Below are 12,624 nucleotides of genomic sequence, written 5' to 3'. Positions count from 1 at the left end.
AAGGATGAACTTTTTAAAAGGTAGGTAGAGAAATTTTAATTCACCTACATTAAAAGTATTTTAAAAATCCTCCCTAGTTATTAACAGTTTTACTGTCCTTTAGGAAATGAGAACATTTAAGATAAAACAACACTTACCAAAAAGAAACAAAAACCACCAGCTTTACACAGAGGAATTTGCCAACAGGCTGGATTGGACTCAGTTCCTCCTTCAGGGCTTTATAAAACAGCAACAGACAGTACATGGCAAACTGAAACCATCAAGATGAACAAGTAAGCTTCTGCAGTAAGAACTAAAGATGGTAGACATATCGCAGTTATAAAGCAGGCACCTGGCATAAAGTAACGTTTTAGGCAGATTTTTCTAGACTGTATTACAGTATTTTCAGATTAACAAGATCTTATAGTTTACCATGGATGAATATATGTGATATGAAATTTTCAGGAGAGATGTATAACATCTTCCCTGGGAATGGTTTTAAGTGTTCATTTACTGGGGCCCATAAACAATGAAGTAGTGACTACCATGCACAGAAGAAACAGCTCACATTCAGCCAAAATGAAAAACATTATCTACTTAGTAATGGCTTTCGTACACAAATTACCATTATTTTATAAGGGTTGAGAGCTATTCATTATAAAATAACACATTAAATAAGCACTTTCCAATAAAACTGAGATCATGACATCTGAAAATAAGGAATCAGAGAAACAATTTTTCTTGAGGGCAGTATGTTAACCCAGCAGAATTTACTTTTATAAAATAAATACTCAAGACTTATTTTTAAAAATCAGTTTTAATTAGTGTAATGCTGGAAGCAGTAAACATTTTTCTAGAAGTTTCCTTTTTCCCATTAAAATCATAAAATGTCCATTTAAGATATTTAGAATATGAAAGCAGTAAAGTATAAAGTTGTTTACAGAACTATCATCCAACTATTCCTATTGATACATAAAGTGGTTTTTAACAGGTATCATCAACTAAATATAAAATTTTGTTGCCTGATTTCCCCCCCACTTTTCCATAGGTTTCATAAAAATTAGTTTTAATAACTGCCAAAGATTTTGGCCAGTGGCAGGACCATAGTGCCTTTACCCAGTCCCCATCACTGGGCTTTGATTTGTTTTCAGCCTTTTGTTATTACAAATAGGCTTTATATACAAAGATAATCAAAGCAAAAGTACTTCTGACCATTATTTGAGGATGCATTTTCAGAAATGGGATTACTGATTTCAAAGAATGGAAACGTATGGAAAAGCTTTGAATGCACAGGCATTTTATTTTTATTCGAAACCTCCAACACCATCTAAATTATTATTTTGGTGGAAGCATTAAAGATTTTAAATAAAGTTACATTGACTTGAAAGGATCAGACAGTTTTATATTTAGAGCATTTCACTATCTAGAATATAATTTTTAAAAACTTGACATTCTCAATTTTCCTCTAAATTCCAAATACATGAGAGACTCTTAATGAACATGGCCAGGATGTGTTTGGTTTCTTTTCTTTTTTAAATAAGGGCATTGTACTTACGCAGTAAGTCCCCAGAACCAAATGAACAAACACAATAAATAGGTCAAGGTGTAAGTCACCAAATAATTAACAGACAATATCTTTATATATATGTGTGTATATAGATAGATATTACAGTTTCTTGAAGTTTTTCCTGTAAATCAAATTTCAAGATTAAAAAGTAACAATTATGCTTTATTCCCAAACTTTCCCTAAGAGTATAGTTATACATACTAATTTAATACAGTGAAGAGGAATATTTACTTACCAGTTGTGACATATTGTTTATTATAACCAAGTAAGTCCAAGCATTTGAAAAACTAAAGTTGCCCTCATCATATACACCAAGCAGCTCACAGATTCTAAAAATGGTAAAAATGAGACTTTATGATTAAATAAAAATATATTTTAAATACAACATGGACAGCAATACTTAAATTTAGAAGTCAGTTTAAAGAACCTATAGATAATTACATGATTTTGGTCATAGAGGTGATTCAAAAAGTAAAAACATTTTTCTAGAAATGTTATCATATGATTATACCTCCAAATTGAAGTAAATCCAAAGTAAGGAACATACATTGAACTAGAGAGAGTAGTTATATACAGGTTCAAAACAATTATGCTGCCTACTTGTCAAAAGCTTGATTGTTATAAAATGCAGGTCTATAACTACAACTCTAATTTTTCCCCTCAAGTTGTTTTGGAGGTGAATTTATGAAGACCCAGATCTAAGTATTAATGTACATGATTACAGTTTCTAAACTGTAGAAAACAAAGCATGCCTTCACAAATGAGTGGACTAATCTGAATTCGAAGGTAAATGTCACTAAAGAATAAAAGGCAGAAGAAAGAACTGAAGTCTTCCCTTTCCTTCTTCTGTGAACATGCAGAACGTTAGTTATGACTAGCGGATAAAACAAAATCTACCTGCTATACAATTATTTGTTTTTAAATTTTTAGGGAATAGCTTTACCAGATAGCTTTATTTTATCTCAAGTGCTAAGCCTTGACAGAAGTACTAAAAAATAAAAATAAGATTTCTTCCTTGGAATACAGTGTTCATATTCTAAATTAACTACTTAGAAAATAAGACCATGCAGTGAACCTAAAGTAACATACTTTAAATACTTCATTTAATAGAAGTTTTTGTAAAGCTGTGTGAACTAGTATTTAAAAAAGTATTTTTTAAATGCTTTCCAGAAAGCTCTAGAAAGAATGTTACTTAGAAGAATTCTGTGAAGATTCTTTGCCTACAAATAGGCACCTTGTTTACTATAGTAGAGTTTCTATATACTGTTTTTAAAATAAGACTAGAACTAATTATTATAAACAAGTAAACTAATGTTCTTTGTGTTTTTCTACTCAGTTGTTCCACTTAAGAGCCTGAGGATTTAAAAAATGCTATAAGCTCTATGTACTTACAAAGCAATGATGGTGGTGAATGGTCTGACAACTGTATACTGCAACACACCCAGCTTGCACCTAAACAGCAGTACTCTGCCAAAGAAAAGGAAGTTAGCATTTCAACTAGTCATTTAAATAGTATCAGATTTTCTCCAAAGCCCCCAAATTAAAATCACAATGACAAATGATGCCATATTTATATTTAATTATTTTAGTTTAGTCATTCTAAATGGCAAATGGGGAAGAACTTGGATGGGAGCAAACACTTTAAAAATTTGACAACTACACTTTCTGAGGGATCCTCCTTTCTGTATAGTCTCAAATCATGAATAGTGCAGTATGAAACAAAAAGAACAAAAGTAGATCCCTGTGTGTTCCTGAAATAAAAAATGATTAAAATGTAAATACTATAAATGAGTCACATGTGTGTGTATATGAAAGTATTTACATTTTATAATTCATTTTCAAGTTTGGTATTTAAATATCATTCCAGAAATGATTACTGACTAGATACTCTGGAAGGACAAAACAGTTTTTATTCTATCACTGGGCTCACTCGATATATGGGAAAATTCACAAGGAGTAACAAACAAAAAAAAAAACTCCCAAAACAACTACCAAAAGAAGGTTCTCTACCTGAGAGCTTTGGGTAAGCCTGAAGGCATTAAATGCTTATGTGGCACTCCTATCAGGAACACTGGTTATCAATGTTATGTATTATGAATCCCCTAATTTAAGAATTACATCTAGACTGAGAAGATTCTGAGCCTGGCATACAGACCTTGATGTGCTATGTTAGTCTGAATAACCGTTGGGATTCTACACGCTGAAAACCTTCTCTGTGCTGAGGTGGTTCACCCCTACTTACAACCAAGTCTGCCCCCTGCAGTGATGGATCTAGGAATTGCACTTGGGCTTGTTGCAAGATCTCTTGATGAGAATCCCTTGGGTGTACAGTTGTGCTTCCTGTTCCATACTCTTTACAAAGCAAGTCGCAGCTGCTTAAGCCTACAGTATTCTGTGAGCTGATTGCCAAAATAAAGCTGAGACCACTAAGGGTGAATACGGAGATGGATTAAATAGCCAATGAAATACCTTTGAAAGCTGTGGAGAATTAATGAACGGGAAGATGTGGCTCAAAAAATTGCCCAGAATGTAGCAAAGGCTGAGACAAATAGACAATGTGAAAAAGAGTTAAAAAGAACAGAACAGAATCAAGTCTAACATATAATCAGAGTTATAGAAGAGAGGAAAGGCAAAATCAGAAGAGAACTTTTCAGAACTGATGAAAGACATGAATCTACAGATTGAAGCACACCGTAAATTAAGCGGGACTTAAACAAAAAAAACAACCACGGAGGTACTTCATAGTGACACTGCAAAACACCTAAAACAGAGAGAATCTTAAAAGCAACTGGAAGACAGGTCACCTATAATTGAAATACAATTAGATTGACCGTGGAGGGTTAACAGTAATAACTGAAGCCAGATATAAGTGGAATAAAACCTTCAGAATGCTAGGAGAAAAATCCTGTCAATATCAAATTATATCCAAACCTACCTTTCAACAGTGAGGGCAAAATAAAGATACTTTGGATAAGTGTATCTGAGAAAATCTGCCACTGATAACACTGAAACTAAAGGAATTTTAAGGGCTATACTTTAGAAAGAAGGAAAGGATCCAAAATAGAAGAACTGAGATGCAAGGAGTGAATATAGAACTTGAAATGAAACATAGTTTTAAATGCAGTGTTAGGAAAAAAAGAAAAAAAAGACAGGCTGTAAATTAAACCAAGACTCTAACATGTTAGGAAAAGAACATAGTAAACCAAAAGAAATGGGAGAAAGGAAGTAAAAATAGAGCAGAACTTAGTGAAATAAAAAACAAACACACTCCAGAGAGAACCAACAAAGCCAAATCCAGTTCTTGAAAAGACTAGGGAAACTTCTGGCAAAAATTTTCAGGGAAAAAGTACATACTAATAACATCAGAAATGAGAAAGGAGTCATAACGATAGATCCAAAAGAGGTAAAGAAGTTTTAAAGTAATGTAAACCCATATGTTTAAAAATTTTGTCTATTTTGTTCAATTCCTAAAAAACTATACTAGTAGTAGTAGTAGTAGTAGTAGTAGTAGTAATAAAAGATCCCAGAACAGCAGGAAGCCTGACTAGTTCTAAAACTGTCGTCCCACAGCAAAAGTCAAGCCTAATCTTTCAAGGTAGAGTACACAATCTCTCCTTGTGATGTACAAAATAAAGGCAGGAATTCCTATTCAGGCAGGATAACCTGGATAAGAAAACGAGACAGGGACGGTCTAAGAAAGGAAAATTCTAGTCAATTTTTACTGATGTGAAACTTCTAAACAAAATAATAGCAAACCAAATCTTGTAGAAAACCAAGTGATACATCATAACCACTTTAAATGTATCTTTGAAAGCAAAGGGGTTTTAAAATTAGAAAACCCACTAATCTAATCACTACATTAACAGGTTAAAGGTGAAAAACCGTGATCATCTCAGTAGCTATATGATCTTGAGAACTGATCTCTGAAGACGCTTGTTCCCAATTGTAAAAGGGTGCTGATTGAATGATTTCTAATATTTTTACCCACAGCATTTCAAGTTTTCTAATTGTAATGAATAATGTAAAAGAAACTATGTGTGGATTATCAAAATGTGTTTTGTTAGTCTTCAAACGTGACTATGAACTACATAAGGGCAGGGACTCACTTTTTGTCCTGCTCAAGTACTTAACATGGTGCTTTGCAGAGAACTGACTGCTTAAATAAAACCAAAACGTACATGAACTAAAACCAAACATACTTACTCTCCCATAGTCCATGGTGGGCAGCAACATAAAGGAGGGAAATGTTTCTGTTGATCTTTGGCTTCAAGGACTAATACCAGATTTGGATACCGGTTTGTCAGATAATTGGTAAGGAATCCCATGAAGTTATAAATGACATATGCTTCATAACATTCTCTGCAGGTATCCACATATATTGCAATGCCGGGATATTTCAAAGCTACCCACTATAAAAAAGCACACATGTTAAAAATAGTTGCAGCTAAGATAAAATGAATTACCACTCCAATTCATGGTATTCACATTAAGCTAATTTTTGAACTTGCTACATACATCAAACTTTTGAAAGTTTATTACTATGAGGGGAGATGAATTTCTAAAGCAATAAACATCTTGAATATTGGCTAATGAAATATTGGGGTAGATGATGAATATGAAGAAAGAATCGGAAACTTTTCTTGACATAATAGAAAATGCTGTGAAAAATATTTTCTTTATATTTAATCAAATTAAAGCAGCCACCTGTAAGAACTGTGTTAGAATCTATTGAGGTTTTGTTGTTGTTGAAATGAGACAATAAATAAAAAGGATGATAATGTAAACTTAAACATTATATTCTTTTAAGGACTAAGAGCTACTAGTCTGAAATTTTAAAAGATTGAGCAAAGAAAACTATAGATTTAAAAAATTTTTAAACATTTGCCTTGTCTATTGTCATTCTTTTCTCTTTTTTATCAACATTATAAGCAAGTGAACCTTTTCACTTTTCTTATTAATTTGATCCCTACTGCCAAATAAAAATATTTTATTACTTTAAGCACTGTGTAAGTACAGTTAGTATCATCAGAAAAATTTTTAATGAGATAAAGTGAAACATACTTACACTATCCAAACTGTATATGGGTACCATCCAAAGAATCCTATTTGAAAAGCAAAACAAATGAAAAACATTTTACATTATACTTGTGAAATAAGCCAACGCAACACCAATAGATTAAAAATATGTTAAGATTTACCTTATTATTGGTTTCTGCAGTTCAGGTTGTGTGTAATGCACTAAATGCTGCAGTATCCCCCATAGCGATATAGGTATAGTCAACAACAAAAATATTCCAGCAATAAACCAAGCCTTGGTGTGTATTCCAACCTTAAGAAGCAGAAGAACATGCTAGTATAAATTCTCTCATATTAAAAGAGCTAAATATTTTTATTTCTTATATTTTCATTTATTAATGAGGTCTAATATTTTCCAAATGACTAGCAACTATTTTTTAAATTTATTCTTTAATAAACCATGTCTTTACTTTTGCAGAGGGAGAGGGCAGAGTTTTCCCCATGGAATTGAGTATTTTTCTTGCGGGGCCTTTTGTAATAATGATGTGTACATTAAGAATGTTAATATAATGTCATTTGCCCCCAGCTGACTTGCCCTTTATAATGTCTGGAGATACACAATTTTCAAATTTTCTGCAACTCAAATCTAAAAATTTTTACATGGATTATTCCTTTGCTTTTATGTCTAGAAAATTAAAAACCTACAAATTGTTACATTAGTAGAACAGTTACTAAATGCTGCCTATGTGACTGATACTTTGTTAGGTGGTTCACACATTTCGTTTTTTAACCTTCCCATCTGATAGGTACTGACACAATTACTGTTGAAGTAAACTATGCTGATATGTTACATATAACAATGTCAACTTAGGATACTACGTTTTAAAAAGCTCTAATTTCTCTTTTAGGTTTATCTGATCAATATTCTATCCTCTAAAAACTCAATTTCTAAGAATACGCTTTTAACGATCTCATCCTAGGTACAATTGAAGTAATCTCACTTCTTTATAAAAACAAATTTATTTGAACCTCTATTCTTTTAGAGATGCTCTAGGAATTAATTTTATATTAACTTGAACTCCTGCCTTAAAGAATATGAATCTTTCTAATTAAAAAAAAAAAAAAAAAAAAGGAAATGCTAACTTTTTAAAGGGGAAAAAGGTGGGCATTTATTTTTGGTACTTGGGAGGTTTGAGTACTTAATTAAAATATAATGAAGTCTACAACTTCTGGTCTTACTGTTTTGAACAAGATTTCTTATCAGGCATCCAAGGGTTACAGAAGGAGAAAACAAAAGCATACAGAACAAATATAACTTTTACAACAATAAATTCCTACATTACATGGTATGGAAAATTTGAAAAGCAAATATGAAAGCCTTGCTGAATCCTAGAGATTAATCAAAGCAGTAAGTGAAATGCAAATATGTGAAGTTAAAGATTCTAAAAGGAATGTCTGATCAATCATATTCCCGGGATTTTTGCTTGGCTGAATTTCATTTAAAATTGAGTATTCATTTTAATGATGACTTAAAATAATAATAAAAACAAAAGCATATTCTAGATCTTCCCTATTATAAGGTGACCATTAGGAACAATATTGCCAAGTAATTTTAATGCCCACATTTGTCTTTATGATTGTCTTAGTGCCAAAATGTAGAACTTGAGAGAAAAATGATGAAAGAAAGTGAAGGGATAGCCAAAGAACATATATGTATAACCCAAGACATAGACAATAGAGTGGTGATGGCCAGAGGAAAGGCAGGGCAGGGGCTCTGTGGAGACAGGCAAAGGGGTGGGGGGTGGGGGATGGGGACATGTGTAATAAAATAGAGAAAAAAAATTATTTAAAGAGAAAAACGATGTGCTTGTGAGTAATAAAGGCAAAGTGACTTCTGTGTTGTAAGGAAAAAAGTTCTTCAAACCATCATAAAGCAAGTGACTGGTTATTGAGTCATTTCAGTACAGCCATGCCACATTTAAAAAAGCTTGCATCATGGAATTAGTATCACTTTTACATTGCAAGTGGTAACTGAGTTTCATCCATACCATTAACAGCATTAATTTGAATCACTGGTTTTAGAGTTGATTTTTGAGTTATAAAAAAAGCCATATGTATAAGAAATTTAAACTCCGTGTGCACATAAAGCAAGTCAATTCTAGGTAGCTGTAGAAATATAATTACATTGATTTTCATTTAATTTACATTTATCTCTAAATGCATTACTGACACTTGAGACACACTGATCTAAGGACACCGTTAACAGTATTAAAACAAGGACCATAAACCTCCTGGCAGCCATCCCTAATCAGAGGACATTGCTGTTTCACAAACACCTAAACCCTGGATGTCTGGAACCAACTGGCAGGGTGACTCACCTCCCCCCCGGGGGTCTACTTCACAGTTAAGAATCCCTCTACCCCTTGCCTTGGCGCTGCAGTCCGCTCAGACTCAGCCCACCTGATCGCAGTGTCTCCCTTCTAATAAAACCCCTTAACTGGGGGAAAAATATTATTAAACATCAGCAACGAGTAGGGTCTTCTGGCTCACAAAATAAGGGGGAGGTAAGTAGTGTAGAATTCCCCCCCCTAAGGTAATTTAAAGTAGAGAGAAAAGAAAAGAAGAAAACATTAAAGACGAGCATCCAGGAGTGAATTAACTATCCTTCAGCTGAATGCTTTCAAAGCAGAGAGTAGAGAGGAAGAGGAGAGTGTTTTCCCCAATCCTCCCGAGGGGAAGAGAGAAGCGCTGATACACTGGGTAGCTACTTGGGGCGTGAAGACCAGGGGGGCAGGGTAGGATGACTACAGAGCAATGTGACATCATGTGTGCATTTAACTTACTTGACTTCAATTATACATACTCAGCCAAGTAAGATAATGACAGAAAGAACTTCAACCGTGCAGATGGTCACTTTGCCATTCCAATAAATGAGTGTATGCCCCACTGTGGGCATGAGACCCGCTATATATACCTCCTGTTTTCTACAGTCTCAGTTTCCACTGATTTCTCACTGGGAGCATTGTGATTCTAGTGCTTAAGAGACATATGTTTTTCATACAAAGCTGTCCCTAAATGTCAACGACTTTATTTAGGGCTCAGGTGGATGCATACAACTTTGCCACAGGTGTTCAGTTGAGAACCTAATACCAACTAAGATGCTATTTCACAACAAAAATTTCTGTTCCAATGCAAGGATAGTGATGCTATTGTTTAAACAACAATGGTAATTAGGGCTTACTGAGCATCTACTACGTGCTGGGCAGGCTGTTAAGTATTGTAGATACACACACTCATTTGGTAAATAATGATGTAGAGAATCATAAGGGTATTGTAGGTGGAGCACTTCAGCATGATGTCCCTTTGCCCACTTATCTCTGTTTTCATATCTATAAAATGAAGATAATACCTGTGCTTCAGGGTTATTAAGAATATTAAATAAAAGTATGCCTAAATCTTGGGAACATCCTCTAGTGTCTAGATCCTTAAAAACAAAACACAAGAGAAAAAACTGCAAGGGGAAAAAAAACAGCTCCCCTAATCCCACATTCCTATCTACTGTGCTATTCATTTCTCAGGTTCCCTTAGAGTCAAAATAATCAAAACAAAAAGAAAAAAACCTATCTTCATAACCCGATTCCACTTCTTTACCCCACCACATTCATATTTCAAACAATTCCGTCTAGTTTCAGCCATTACAAATTCTGTTAAAACATTACCAGGATCACTATAAGATGCCATTCCTATCTTGTGAAAACCAAAGGATATCTCTGCAGTACCAAGACAGTGCTCACTACTTTTATTCTTGAAACACTCTCCTGTGCTGGCTACAATGACCCCTCTCCTGGCATTGCACTTTCCCACTGGCTGCTGCTCCCTTTTTAAGTTCCTCGTCCTCCAGTTGATCTCTAACTCCTGGTGCCACGTCCCCAGGCTTTTCTTCCTCTCCCTTACAACAGCATTCATCTTTAAGGCTTTAAACAGCATCTCTGTGCTGACAACTCCCCATTTATATCCGCCACTTAAACCTTTCTAGACTCTAGAATTGCATATCCAACTGGGTATCTGACATGCCCACCTGAATGTCTCTCATGTACCTCGACTAAATGCCCGAAGAACTCAAATTCTGGCCCTGGCTGGGTGGGTCAGTTGGTTAGTGTCATCCTGATGCATCAAGGTTGCAGGTTCGATTGCTGGTCAGGGCACATACAAGAGTCAACCAACGAGTGCATAAATAAGTGGAACAAATTGATGTTTCTCTCTCTCCCTCACCTTCCCCTCTCTCTCTAAAATCAGTATTTTTCTTTAAAGTCTCAATTTCTCTCAAACTTGTCCCTGTCAATTTTCCATCTCAGTTAACTGGCATCACCATCTACCCTGGTGGCCAAGACACAAGCTGCCGAGTCGCTCCTGATATCTCTTTCTCTCACTGTCTCTTCTTCCCAATCCAATCCACTGTCAAGTCCTATTTCTTCACTGCTAAGAAACTTAAAACCCAGTTTCCTACCTCTATTTCTGCTATCCTGACCTTGGCCATAAGTCACCACAGCCCAAGTAGCTACCACCACTAAGTACATGAAGGTGGGTGCCATGTTTCCATCTTTATTTGTATAGAATACAAGCCTGATTTATCACTGGGACTCAAGTCACTAATTATCGCATGCTTGGGCAAAAGGAGAAACCAAAAAAAAGTAAAATATATAGCATGTTAGATGGTGCTGAGTAGTTCTGGGAAGAAAAATAAAGCAGGAACGAGTATATAAAAAGTTGAGGAAGGGAAACCTGAATGCTACACAGGGTGGCCAGATGACATCTGAGTGAAGCCTGAAGGACAGAAAGGAAGGGCAGGCCATGAAGTGAGAACATTGAGTGCGTGGCCTTAAGGAGGGAGCGTGCCTCTCAGGATTGAGCAAAGCGGGTGTGGGGAAAGCTCAGGAACTGAGGAAAGTTAGAGGCAGCGGGGTGAGGGCGACATCGGGTCATGTGGGCTTTAATGGCCATAGTTAGGGACATTGGCTTTTAATCCAGGACGAGGAGGGACAGGAAAACTTTGAGAAGAGGACACATATAACATGACTTATGTTTTAATTCAATACTTTTGCTGGTGTGTTGACAATAGTTCAGGCAAAACATAATGAGAGTTCGGCACAAGGTGTTAGCAGTGGAGATTGCAGATCAAAATCTTCCTTAAAAGTTGGCACTTACAAAACTACGGTTGAAACCAACAACTGAGAAGTCTTAAAATAGGCTGATACTATACGTACCATTAACTTTAAAAGTATTTCCTATACCATACTCCAAAGAAATACTTCCAAGTAAGAAATCTCTATTTGTACTAAGATGTCTTCGGTAAACAAATTATGGAAATAACCTAAATATCCAACAAATGGGAACTATTAAATGCAGTGGAATATCATATTAACATTAAAAATAACTCCATGAACTATGCCAGTATGGAAAAACAAAAATAATTTAGTGAACATAAAGAAAACAAATGTTATGTTCAATATTTTGTTTACTTATGTAAAAATCATCTCCACAATAAAAGGCCTCAAAATGAAGGTATTAAGAAATACAAATCAGCAATTACAAAATAATCACAGGGATGTAGGGATTATACTCAGTAATACTTTAATAACTATGTACGGTGTGAGATGGGTGCAAGACCTACTAAAGGAATCAGTTTCTAAGTTATATAAACATCTAATCACTATGCTGTAGACCTGAAACTAATATAATATTGAATGTCAGCTCTAAGTGAAAAATAAAAACATCGTTTTAAATAAAAATGAATAAAGGCCACAAACAGCCATGGTCTTGTCATATCTCTTCTAAAATAAGTGTTTCTAAGTAAAAGTAGTTATTAACTGAGAATTCAAAGTGCATTAAACAATTTTTATAAAATACATACCTTAGTTAAGTATTTACCTTGTGGTCTTCCAGCTTGTAGTACTTTACTGATGTCATAATAAGAATATGACATCAAAAACATACAAAGGACTTTTTGCAAAACCTTTGTTGGTTAAGTTAATTTCTAAAGTAAAAACAACAAAGTTAAACCA

The 12,624-nt window shown here is 34.6% G+C and overlaps 1 long non-coding RNA gene across 1 annotated transcript; it reads right to left on the bottom strand.

Annotated features, from left to right (window-relative positions):
• Window positions 1-108: 108 nt before the first annotated feature.
• Window positions 109-5,951, bottom strand: LOC149999282 (uncharacterized). Its single transcript, XR_016513490.1, has 4 exons — window positions 5,750-5,951; window positions 2,939-3,013; window positions 1,782-1,875; window positions 109-250 (listed from the first exon to the last, which is right to left on the bottom strand). It is a non-coding gene; the product is annotated as an uncharacterized LOC149999282 (long non-coding RNA).
• Window positions 5,952-12,624: the final 6,673 nt, after the last annotated feature.

Source organism: Furipterus horrens, unplaced genomic scaffold (assembly GCF_987537825.1).
Source record: "Furipterus horrens unplaced genomic scaffold, mFurHor1.1.pri manual_scaffold_10, whole genome shotgun sequence".
NCBI classification, from domain to species: Eukaryota; Metazoa; Chordata; class Mammalia; order Chiroptera; family Furipteridae; genus Furipterus; species Furipterus horrens.
Note: the sequence above shows the minus strand (reverse complement) of the source record. Positions and strands in the feature narration are given on the sequence as shown.